Consider the following 12815-nt stretch of genomic DNA (forward strand, 5'->3'; position numbering starts at 1 on the left):
ATACCCCACTTGGTCTTAAAATAAACTTGTAATAAAATCCAATGAGACCAAGTTTGCTTATTCCTGTTATTGATGTATTGTAACTACAGTAGATTTTAACATAGCAATCCCACACTATCAGTCCATTGGACACCAAAAGGATGTGTGAAACAGTAGCCCGTTTAGATGTATGTATTGCTTTGACATTGGTAGCTTTAAACCCACACAAATAAGGTGATGGACATGTGGGCGATGTAATCAAGATTACATCGCCCACATAGTTGATGTCCTGCTTTTCCCGCCATTGCAAGTGAAAAAGAATCATCTCTATCAGACACGAAAAGGGTGATTCAACCCAACACTATCAGAGTCCCATTGTTGATAGACTAACACGTGGAGGACATGAACTGATGCTGGCTGCAGGCACACTACTGTCAGATCCAGACATATCCCTTAGGATGTGGGTGGACTTGAGCTATAATTTAATCAGCAACAGGTCTGGCTATCTCAAAAATAGATTCAATCTCATGTTATCACTTTAGCTGTCTGATTATCTCTATAATCTCGATAATCCAAAATTATATAGTAACAGGTCACTGAGAACATACACACGAAGAGATTAGTGGTCATCGAAGTATGCAGGTTTGTATTAGTCATTTCAAGTCAAGATGAAACATTTCTTCAAAGAGAAGGACAACATGACATGGTTTACCCACATCTGAGTAACTGCAGTGGCCAAAGAGCGGCCAAAGTGGCCAAAGAAATGGCAAGCCGTTGTGTTCGAAAAGGAAACTCCGGTACACTGGTTCTTATACGATCCACAATGTGTATAATGGATCTCAAAACTCTCCTCTGTTTTCTATATATAGCGTCCATTACTTTTCAACCAATAAAATAAATACACCACTCACAAAAGAATACAAGTCAAATCAATGAACTTTTATCTGATTGTGTAGATCTTGAAGAAAAACGAGTGTGAGGATCAATTTTATATTAAGTTGGACCTGTTTCATATAGCACAAGTGAAACCGAACTCTCTCTGTGCTCCATCCAGTTCAGTATAAACACATTTGTTTCCGTCAACAAAGGATAAATGCTTACTGCCTCATTACTCACATGGCTGCTGATGTGACCTTTCCCAGGGATTTGAACAATACACCTTCAGGAGATAACAAAACAAGGGAAAGAGGGAGGCAGGGCGCACCACTATCCATGCTATGGAGGTCATTGCAATGAACGACCGCTGCCCTGTGGTAGAGTCATAGGGTACAATTTCCCTAATCACGCAACTTGTTCGGAGGATGCTATGTTTTCAGAGGCCAATGGAGGAAGAGGACTCAATCAAATGTCACATAGCACAGTACAGTATATCCAACCTTAGTTAGGAACATGCAGCCTGATATAGGGTACAATGCAGTAGATTTTTTGAAATCATGTGATTCAAATGAGCAATGCCCATTGAAATATCACCAGTAAACTCCCAGCTAAACACAGAATTTGATGTTGATCTGCGCTGCTCTCTGTGTATGTGTACAATTTTGAAGCACCAAAGTGTTCCATTGTCAATACGTTGACCATGAGTTGCTACTGCTGGCTATACATGTCTGCTCCCAGGCTCCAACTCTAGCCTGACCCAGTTCTCCAGCCCAGTCTGTGTTATCTGATGCAGTGAGACTGACTCACAGAGTCATGGTCCCCTGGGCTGCATTAGTGCCCACTGCCCATCTCATAATGACAACACGTCCTCAGTTTGGGAGACAGATTTGGGCAATAGTTGATGTGGTGCCAGTGGATGACGTGGAGGAAGGTTTTTAGACTTGGCTGGATCTCTGTTGACCTTTGACCCTAAAGCTCACAGAGTGACCGGTAGTCCCTTGTTCTGTTACAAATCAAGTATTTACATTATAAACTTAAAACATGTTGTAGAAGAGAAATAATTTATCCCCTCACTGTAAGTAAACTGAATGTGGCAATCGTTCTCTGCTGCTGGTAGTCAAATGCATTCTTACAGTTGTTGGCATGAAGGGAAATATTACATGTTAAAATAGACTGAAACAGAGGCTAATGTATATGAAATATGTATACAATCGACATGAAAAAAACATTGGTCCTGTATCAAAGACAGTCATTTATTTCCAATAAATCACATTAAATGCTCTGTGATTTATTGATTACAAGATGGATTAGAGTGATATTCCACTCCAAATCAGTCGGACGAGTCAAAGGCTGCCGATGGTCATATATTTGTGTGATTCTGTGATCAAGGCTGAGGCTTTCCACAGAAATCCCAGCTTTACGCGCTCATCTTGACCGATGGAGCCGGGAAGGTTACAGTAATGCTGCAGAGCAGCCAGGGCTTGGGAGCAAGTCAGGCGGGGAAATGGTTCGGACATGCCTGGCATCCAACATGAGCCCAGATAGAGCTGTCGGCTGAGATGAAAGTTAACCACGAACACTGATGCCATAACGGATCTCGGGGTTTAAAGTCAGATTTTAAAGTGGCCTTAAATGCTGCAGCAATATATGGCGATGGCTGACAGAAATGTCTTCATAACCATATGAAATGGAACGGACCGCTACAGTCGCTGGTTAATTGCCTTTAGTCTACTTACATTATGTAGGCCTATTTTGGTGTTGCTAGTTAGTTCAATTATACACAAGACATTTTTAGAAGTTGACCAATTTTGTCGAAAAGAGTTGGTACTTCCATGTTCTGTATTTTTGGGCAAAAAGTTAGCTAGGCGTTCAACCAAGCAAGGACAGGTAGGTAACGTTAGCCTGCTCAGCTAGCTAACGTTAACTGTTAGCTCTCCTTTGAGTAGGAGTAGCGTCAGCTAAGTAGAGTATCAATATGCGCAGCCATGGCTTCAATACCTCAATGTCTAAGTATTGAAGCCAGTACACCTGCAAGAGGCGTGCACAAATGAAGGATGTCTAGCTAGTAACTTTAGTAACATGTAGTAAGTAGTAGGTTAGTTAGCAAGTTGAATCAAGTAGTAACGTTACATCAGTGTTAATTTGTGTCAGTAACACAGTCTTTACATTGAATGCTGCACAGACATAATTGTCTATTGATAGACATTTTACAATATTAGCGACTTTTCGCTTTTTTCAGCTCAGGACAGGATGCCCAAGGAGGAGATGGAGAGGCCTCTATTACTTGGTGGTGCTAGCCCCAGACATCTCAAAACCTCAATGTCCGATCCAGGTAACCCCTTGGTTGGCATCCTGGGCACAGGTGACTTCTCCCGCTCCTTAGCCACCAGGCTGGTAGCCTCTGGGTACCGGGTGGTGGTGGGCAGCCGCAACCCCAAGCGCTGTGCCTCCCTCTTTCCCGCGGAGGTTGAAGTGACCACCCAGCACCAGGCTGCCACCCAGGCCGACCTGGTGTTCGTGGCCCTGTTCCCCGAGCACTACTCCACCCTAGCTGGGCTGAGGGAGACGCTAGTGGGGAAGACTCTGGTGGATGTTAGTACTGGTACTAAGATCAACAGTGATAAGCAGTCAAATGCTGGCCAATATTTTCCCAGAGATCAGTGTGGTGAAGGGTTTCAATGTGATCTCGGCCTGGAGACTGCAGAAGGGGCCAAGGGACGGCAGCAGACAGGTAAAGCCTAGGTGATCTGCACACACAACAGTGCCAGAGAAGACAGACATTACTACTCTGAATTACATTCTGATACACCAGTATTGATGCAGGGACCGGTTTGGGGTTTTACCTTACCGGTATTTGAATGTTTGGTTTGTTAAATGTGATACGCCATGTGTAATGTCAATTTTGATAGTTTACTATGCTACTTGAGCCATCTCTCTCCGTGTCACTTTCCACACAGCCCTAGCCACGCAATAAGCGCATTTGATGTTCCTCAACCACGAGACACTTGCGTTCAGTCTGCATGGTCACTTTGGCCAAAGAGCGGCCAAAGTGGCCAAAGAAATGGCAAGCTGTTGTGTTCGAAAAGGAAACTCCGGTACACTGGTTCTTATACGATCCACAATGTGTATAATGGATCTCAAAACTCCCCTGTTTTCTATATATAGCGTCCATTACATTTCAACCAATAAAATACGTACACCACTCACAAAAGAATACAAGTCAAATCAATGAACTTTTATCTGATTGTGTAGATCTTGAAGAAAAAACGAGTGTGAGGATCAATTTTATATTAAGTTGGACCTGTTTCATATAGCACAAGTGAAACCAAATTCTCTCTGTGCCCCATCCAGTTCAGTATAAACACATTTGTCACTTTCCACACAGCCCTAGCCACGCAATAAGCGCATTTGATGTTCCTCAACCACGAGACACTTGCGTTCAGTCTGCATGGTCAATGCAGCACATGCAACAATGTTGATGACAACAATGCTGTTTTCACTTTGCTTCTTAATATAAATCGACTGGTGTTCTATAATTACACTATTAGTTTGTGTTTCTTACATCAGCAAACAGCTAGTTTGTCTTTTTCTTAGGAAGTTGCCCTACATCTTGTGAGACGCTAATTATTAGCCGCTAATATATGTACTGAGTAAAAGCAAACGTAGCTAGCTAATACAGCCTGATAATACCAGTGATGGTGTAGATCAACACCAGCATGTTGTTTGTGCAATTGTATCTTCTAAATCAAAGAGGAATATGCAAAGCAAGAATGTTAGCTACATGAAGTAGCTAAGAGAAAACATGCAACGTAGCCAAAATGTATAGGGTCCCCTGGGAAACACTTATCAAAACTTTAATTCCTACCCTGTCACAACTCCTCCCTGGCATTTTAATTTGTTGTCATCTCAAACAACACTCTATTCAAAGTGCCCACTATTATATTCTAACTATAGAATTAGAATAGTCCTTCTATTTCCATGACTCCAACAGTTTGTCTCTAATTCGCAAGTCAAATCGCAATTGCAACATTCGGTTAAAAATAAGTCCCAAGATTATTTGGCAGTGTGGAAATTCTCAATTGAGGTGTGTAAAAATACTTCCTAAGTCGTTTTTTGTTTTTGGTATCTGTACTTTGCTATTTTTGACAACTTTTACTAAACTACATTCCTAAAGAAAATACTGTACTTTTTGCTCCCTACATTTTCCCTGACACCTGAAAGTACTTGTTACATTTTGAAAGCTGAGCAGGACAGGAAAATGGGCCAACTCACGCACTTGTCATCCCTGGTCGTCTACTGCCTCTGATCTGGAGGACTCACTAAATAAAAATGCTTTGTTGGTAAATTAGGTCTCTTGGAGTGGGCCCCTGGCTATCCTTAAATACATTTTAAAAAAGAAAATGGTGCCATCTGGTTTGCTTAATATAAGGAATTTGAAATTATTTATACTTTTGATACATACAGTTGAAGTTGGAAGTTTACATACACCTTAGCCAAATACGTTGAAACTCAGTTTAACAATTCCTGACATTCAATCCGAGTAAAAATTCCCTGTCTTAGGTCAGTTAGGATCACCACTTTTATTTTAAGAATGTGAAATGTCAGAATAATAGTTAACTATATGTAGAACATGTATATTTATTCAAAGTTTATGATGTGTATTGCTGTTATCTGGCGTTATCTGGCGGAGCTATCTATAATTTCTCCTGACATTTTTTAGCATTTTTGAACATGGCGTCAATGTAAACGGAGATTTATGGATATAAATGGCATATTATTGAAAAAAACATAAATGTACTGTGTAACATGTCCTATTACTGTCATCTGATGAAGATTTTCAAAAGGTTAGTGAATTATTTTTCTTTTAATCCTGCGTTTGTGATTGCATCTTTTGTTCTACAAAATGGCTGCATATCGTCTGTGTCTTTGTGGTGGTTTGACATAAATATGTGCTATGTTTTCGCCGTAAAACATTTGAGAAATCTGACTCGCTGGGTAGATGAACAAGGTGTTTATCTTTCATTTAAGCTATTGGACTTGTTAATGTGTGGAGGTTAAATATTTCTAAGAATATTTTTGCATTCCATGCGCCACCGTTCCCCTGAACGGGGGGAGGTGGCGTTCCGAGGGGAGAATGATTTATTTCAGCTTTTATTTATTTCATCACATTCCCAGTGCGTCAGAAGTTTACATTCACTCAATTAGTATTTAGTAGCATTGCCTTTAAATTGTTTGACTTGGGTCAAACGTTTCGGTTAGCCTCCCACAAGCTTCCCACAATAAGTTGGGTGAATTTTGTCCCATTCCTCCTGACAGAGCAGGTGTAACTGAGTCAGGTTTGGAGGTCTCCTTGCTCGCACACACTTTTTCAGTTCTGCCCACAAATGTTCTATAGGATTTAAGTCAGGGCTTTGTGATGGCCACTCCAATAATTTGACGTTGTTGTCCTTAAGCCATTTTGCCACAACTTTGGAAGTATGCTTGAGGTCATTGTCCATTTGGAAGACGCATTTGCGACCAAGCTTTAAGACTGATGTCTTGAGATGTTGCTTCAATATATCCACCTAATTTTCCTGCCTCATGATGCCATCTATTTTGTTAAGTGCACCAGACCCTCCTGCGGCAAAGCACCCCCACAACATGATGCTGCCATCCCCATGCTTCACTGTTTGGATTGTATTCTTCAGCTCGCAAGCCAATTATATTTTTGTTTCATCAGACCAGAGTATATTTCTCGGAAAAGTACGATCTTTGCCCCCATGTGCAGTTGCACACCGTAGTCTGGCTTTTTTATGGCGGTTTTGGAGCAGTGGCTTCTTCCTTGCTGAGCGGCCTTTCAGGTTATGTCGATATAGGACTCGTTTTACTGTGGATATAGATATTTTTGTACCCTTTTCCTCCAGCATCTTTACAAGGTCCTTTGCTGTTGTTCTGGAATTGAGTTGTACTTTTCGCACCAAAGTACGTTCATCTCTAGGAGACAGAACACGTCTCCTTCCTGAGCGGTATGACGGCTGCGTGGTCCCATGGTTTTTATACTTGAGTACTATTGTTTGTACAGATGAACGGGGTACCTTCAGGCGTTTGGAAATTGCTCCCAAGGATGAACCAGACTTGTGGAGGTCTACATTTTTTTTCTGAAGTCTTGGCTAATTTCTTTTGATTTTCCCATGATGTCAAGCAACGAGGCATTGGGTTTGAAGATAAGCCTTGAAATACATCCACAGGTACACCTCCAATTGACTCGTATGATGTCAATTATCCTATCAGAAGCTTCTAAAGCCATGACATCATTTTCTGGAATTTTCCAAGCTGTTTAAAGGCACAGTCAACTTAGTGTATGGAAACTTCTGACCCACTGGGATTGTGATACACTGAGTTATAAGTGAAATAATCTGTCTGTAAACAATTGTTGGAAAAATGACTTGTGTCATACACAAAGTAGATGTCCTAACCAACTTGCCAAAACTATAATTTATTAACAAAAAATTTGTGGAGTGGTTGAAAAACGATTTTTAATGACTCCAACCTAAGTGTATGTAATCTTCTGACTTCAACTATACGTACATTTGATCAATTACATTTACTTTTTGTACTTAAATATTTAAAACCAAATACTTTTAGTATACTTTTTCTAAAGTAGTATTTTGCTGGGTGACTCTCACTTTTTACTTGAGGCATTTTCTATTAACGTATCTTTACTTTTACTCAAGTATGACAATTGGGTACTTTTTCCACCACTATAATTGAGTGCAGGAAATGCAGCAATGATAAGTGCTGAAATGTCTTTTGGTTGAAGTTGACTTGAACAGTATAAAACGATCAGAAGTCACATAGAATGTACATGTTGCCACCCTAGGATCACTCACTACTCATAAAGCAAATGTAGGACTTTTAATTATTCAAAAACTAAAAATACAGTCCAATTGTTTTGAAATACTGTGATAGAATATTTTGGCCATATTGCCTAGCCCTACTGTTTTATAGTTGTTTTGCTCTAAACTGGACAATGTCCACAGTATGTAATGTTACATGTTTCACACATTCTCGAGTTGCAACCATATTATCACAGGTGTTGGTCATACGGTGTTAATGTAGCTAAACTATGTGATGTGGGCTATTGGTGAAGTATCGTGTCTCTTCAGTTGGGTTCTCCTTGGTGAAGATTCCCTTCCCTGACACTCTTCTCTGACACTCGCCTCTTTACTATCCAGGTGCTGATTTCTCTATCTCCTTGGCAGAGGAGAGGCGGCCAGGGATGAAGCCAAGACTGCGGCAGATCTGGAGTACAGCGCTCTTGGCCCTACTGCTGTCACTGCAAATCACCCCCCTGTACCTCTTCCCCTCGTGGCGCGTCCCATGTCTCTCCACCCTCGGCCACTTCCTCCTCTTCTACACCTACAACTTCCTTTGTGATGTTGTCCACCCGTACCCCACTGCTGGGAAGAGCACATTCTACAAAATTCCGGTGGAGGTGGTAAACTCTGTGGCCTTGGTGACCCTGGCTCTGGCCTACCTGCCCGGTCTCGTGGCAGCCTTCCTGCAGCTGTTGTGGGACACCAAGTACATGAGTTTCCCCAACTGGTTGGATCGCTGGCTGCAGCAGCGGAAGCAGTTGGGCCTCTGTGCCTTCCTCTGCGTGCGCTGCACGCTGTCTACAGCCTGTGTTTGCCCATGCGCAGGTCTGCTCGCTACAATCTGCTCAACGCTGCCTTCAAACAGGTGAGAAAAGCATCAGTAAACTATTTATAAATAGTTTAGCCTACATACTATTCATGAATTCGTATTGAATTATAAATGTATAGGACTAAAGCATTAAAAACATTACAACTCATCGGCATTTAGAACGTTTTCAATATGGTAAAACATTTGCAATGGCTTATTCATAGTGTAACCACCTGACATCACAGTAAGCAACCATGTGTGTTTACTGTGCAGGTGAAGGTAGACCAGGAGGGCTCGTGGGTGGGTAGAGGAGGAGGTGTGGAGGATGGAGCTCTATCTGTCTATAGGCACCCTGGCTCAGATTGATGTTTAGTTGGTGGGGCTAGAGGGAAGTCAGACTGATGTTTAGTCGGTGGGGCAAGGCCTTCTTTCTCTGCTATCTCCTCACTGCCCACCGTGGGCAACTCGCTCAACTGGAGGGAGTTCAGCTTCGTACAGGTCAGCACATTTGCACAGTACACCTTTTCTGTGTACATGAGCAGTAGTTCAACGAAGCAGTCAAAGACTGGCAAAACACATTAACATTGTAGCCTACTGTAGAAAGACAACCTCTGAGCTGTGTGTGTCAACTCTTCTCCTCGCATGCTGCGGAATTCATAAAGGTTGGATGGTTCCATTTCCCAGGGATTTGTCCTTCTTTGGAGCGTTTAGAACTTTCCCTTCATATGTATGCTAAGCTGATCCAGTCAGCGCCAGATTAGTCACATGCTGCTAGTCCGTGTGATAAAAGTCCTGGGTTCTGCTTAGCCTGTCTGCCTACAGCCCGGAGCCGCAGTAAAACATTTGAGCATTATTCTCCATCAAGATTACAGTCCTGCAGTCCCTTAAGCGTGCAGCCAGCCAGACATAGTGTAGCGAGTTCAGTCCGGCTTAGTCGTAGTGCTGACGACAGACGGACGTTGCTTTAAGTGAGTTAGGCTGGTATTAGGAACTGTTAACTCGCACTGACTCTTAACAGAGCCTTGTATCTCATTTTACCAATAATTATACATTTTACGCCCAGGCTCTGTCTAACCGTCCGGGACCGGGAGGTCCGTCCCGGTCCGTGGGGCGACCCACAATTGGCATAGCATCGTCTGGGTTAGGGAGGGTTTGTCCGGTAGGGATATTCTTGTCTCATCGCGCACCAGCGGCTCCTGTGGCGGGCCAGGCGCAGTGCACGCTAACCAAGAGTACCAGGTGCACGGTGTTTCCTCCGACACATTGGTGCGGCTGGCTTCCGGGTTGGATGCGCGCTGTGTTAAGAAGCAGTGCAGCTTGGTTGGGTTGTGTATCTGAGGACGCATGGCTTTCAACCTTCGTCTCTCCCGAGCCCGTAAGGGAGTTGTAGCGATGAGACAAGATAGTAGCTACTAAAAATTGGATACCATGAAATTGGGGAGAAAAAAGGGGGTAAAAAAACAACAACATTTTTTATACATTTTAGTATTTTATGTAATAAACATGTATACTGGACAAAAATATAAACGCAACAATTTCAAAGATTTTACTGAGTTAGTTCTTATAAGGAAATCAGTCAATTGAAATAAATTCATTAGGCCCTAATCTATGGATTTCACATGACTGGGCAGTGGTGCAGCCATGTGTGGGCCTTAGAGGGCATAGGCCCACCCACTGGAGAGCCAGGCCCAGCCAATCAGATTGAATTTTCTCCACAAAAGGGCTTTATTACAGACATAAATACTCCCCAGCACCCCCCTGTGTTGTGTGACAAACCTGCACGTTTTAAAGTGGCCTTTTATTGTTCCCAGCACAAGGTGAACCTGTGTGATGATCATGCTGTTTAATCAGCTTCTTGATTTGCCCCACCTGTCAGGTGGATGGATTATCTTGGCAAAGGACAAATGCTCATGAACAGGCATGTAAACAAATTTGTGCACAACATTTGAGAGAAATACACTTTTTTTGTATATGGATTTTTAAATTTCAGCTCAGGACCAACATGTTGCGTTTTATATTTTTGTTCCATGTATATTTAGGGATGAGGATGAAACAGGTGAGTCACGACTGAACCTTCCCACTTGTCAAGAGTAATTATAATTCAGCTGCTCTCTGTAGTGCCCTGTTCTGTGCTAATAATTAGAGGGACCACACACACGGACACAGACACACGCGCGCTGACTACAGGGGCTCATTAAGGACAAATGTTGAGCTTGTAGGTCATACTGTTCCCTTGGGCCTCTTTACTACACTCGTGCTTCCACGATGAGCACATATAATATACCACTCAAATCACCACTTCCTTTCACCTCACTAAGATGTTGAGTTATTAAAAGGTTTTGTAGGAGGTTCAAAGGTCAACAATCTGCTCCCAGATGTTCTGTACGTCTGGGTAGGCCAACTTCATTTGCATGTAATCTTTCATAAAGGGGTTTGATTGGGTATGTATGGAGTATTGGGGGGTTTATAATAAGTTCAAGAGTTTAAGTGTATTTTTTTTAAAACGTTTTAATGTGAAATGGGCCATCACCACCAGATCTCACAACCTGACATATTGAATAAAATAAAGCTGGATTTCAAACCAAATTAACTCATAGTGAGTACATCTGAAGGTGGCTATCACCCAGATTCAATTCAAATAAGTTAATTATCATGATCCTCTGTCTCTCTTCCCTCCAGTCCAGACTGGACTACATGGCCCTGTTGATGGCCACCCTCCACATGCTGACCTACGGCTGGGACCGGGGCTTGGACCTGGAGCAGTATCGCTTCTACCTCCCTCCCACCTTCCTGGTCCTGCCGCTGGCTGTGCTGCTGGGGAGGCTGACTCTGTCCCTGCCATGCGTGGCTCTCCTGCTGAGTCATATCAGGAGGGGTTGGGAGAAGAGCCGAGCCATCCGGTTCACACTGCCTGAGGACGAGTGTAAGGGGCCATCACAGTAGGACATCAGTAATGTTTGAGAGAGATGCTTGGTTTAGTCTTACATGCAGGATTGAATGAAGGAAGCATGGAAGTACTGACTGTCATATTAAGGGATGTAATATCACCAGCCTTATGCATCAAAAGCAGTTTAGGGATTTCAATGGCCTTTGTTTTACTAGTGAACATGCTACTTGTTTGGATGACATGTCATCTATAGCACTACCATTTACCTTGTTATATTTATCAAGAGAAATGAACTATGGTTCTATTGCTCACTAAGCCTCCGGCACATGTACAGTGATGCATTTTGGAGATGACTATTATAGTGCTGCTTTAAATTTGCTGCGTCTACTACCTTTTAACGAAATTGGAAGCCAGACATTATCATTGTCTTCCTACTTGTTTCTTAGCCAGTCAGATACTGGGCCTCCGATGCTATCAGGTTTAAAAAAATAAATACAAAATTTGTACTGTCAGGCTTTCACTTCAACGTGAGCGAAGCCTGGGCATCCGACACTGTAGTTGCAGTGCTGTTAGATGCCTCAGCTCTGCTTGGCCTGCTCGCGGCTGAATTTGGCTCAGCTGTCTGACATGCCTGCCCTGACGCTAAGGTCAGTCAGAGCCAAAATGTTGCATCTCACAGCAATGTCATAGGTTGTTCGGGGGTGTCATGCCTGCTTCTGCTGTGTAATCACTTCTTTCTACTCGGAGATGTGTTAAGAAAATAGACCTTTCTATTTTTTGCCTTAGACTATTTTTGCATTGTTTTTGAATGCACTATAATGTTTAGACTTTACCTGGTCAGAGTCTTTCAAAGATCAAATGTGTGCCAAAGATTGTGAAAATATTTTGTCAAAGATTGTAGAAATGTACTATCAAGTCCCATATTGTTGCTGGCACCAAACCGTTGAGGATGGCTCATGTTGTGTTTGTGTTGAAGTTATAATTTAAATATGATGTCATTGTATAAAATGTACAAATTTTATTGAATAATCAAACTAACCCGTTGTCATGGTGACTCAACGGTACATGTAAAATTGTAAGAGCTATTTTATATTCTCTGACTTACATTATTTTCTTGTATCACTTGTATGGTTCTGTTAAATTCAATAAGTTCCATAGGTTTATTCACGAAATAAAATCCAAGACGTGTATTTTGATAGTGCTTATCGGCAGAATAAACATACTATGTTCAACAATTTACCCATTCTTTGTTATGCAGAAGTTTATGAATGTATTTCATGGCCTCTCACTATCCTGACTGACCTGGAGATTGACTGTGGACACCTGCTGTCCTCTTGTGGTAGCTATAGGCTATTGCATTTGTCACCTCCCATTTCTTCCGCTATTCCAATGGGATTTGAGGTGTCGC

General features: G+C 42.2%; 1 pseudogene; it reads left to right on the forward strand.

The window, feature by feature from the left end:
• The first annotated feature begins 3105 nt into the window (after positions 1-3105).
• On the forward strand, positions 3106-11463 carry LOC135541682 (metalloreductase STEAP3-like; annotated as a pseudogene).
• The last annotated feature ends 1352 nt before the right edge of the window (positions 11464-12815 follow it).

The sequence above is a fragment of the Oncorhynchus masou genome, chromosome 6, assembly GCF_036934945.1.
Source record: "Oncorhynchus masou masou isolate Uvic2021 chromosome 6, UVic_Omas_1.1, whole genome shotgun sequence".
NCBI lineage: Eukaryota > Metazoa > Chordata > Actinopteri > Salmoniformes > Salmonidae > Oncorhynchus > Oncorhynchus masou.